Here is a 312-nt window from a genome sequence, read left to right as displayed (position 1 = left end):
TTGATGTGCAGTGACTCGGGTCATCAAATCGGATCAGAAAAGGTAGATTTCAAAGACACGTTTTTGCATCATTATTATGAATTTCAGTTGTTTTAATGTAAAATGTTTAAAGTTAACCATTACTCACTTTAGAGAGGTCAGACATTGTTTCTAATGAGATGCATAATAAGACACACTTCCATTGTTCATCCAGTGAAAGCAGTGAAAGGAAGGAGTGTGGGAAACCAGAGGAAACTCACTCACAGAGCCCTGTGGAACAATAGATCCAGACCTTTGGCCTGAAGGGACAGCGACTAAAAGGACTCTTGCTCC

Source organism: Larimichthys crocea, chromosome VI, assembly GCF_000972845.2.
Source record: "Larimichthys crocea isolate SSNF chromosome VI, L_crocea_2.0, whole genome shotgun sequence".
Lineage (NCBI taxonomy): Eukaryota > Metazoa > Chordata > Actinopteri > Sciaenidae > Larimichthys > Larimichthys crocea.
This window is presented reverse-complemented; position numbering follows the sequence as displayed.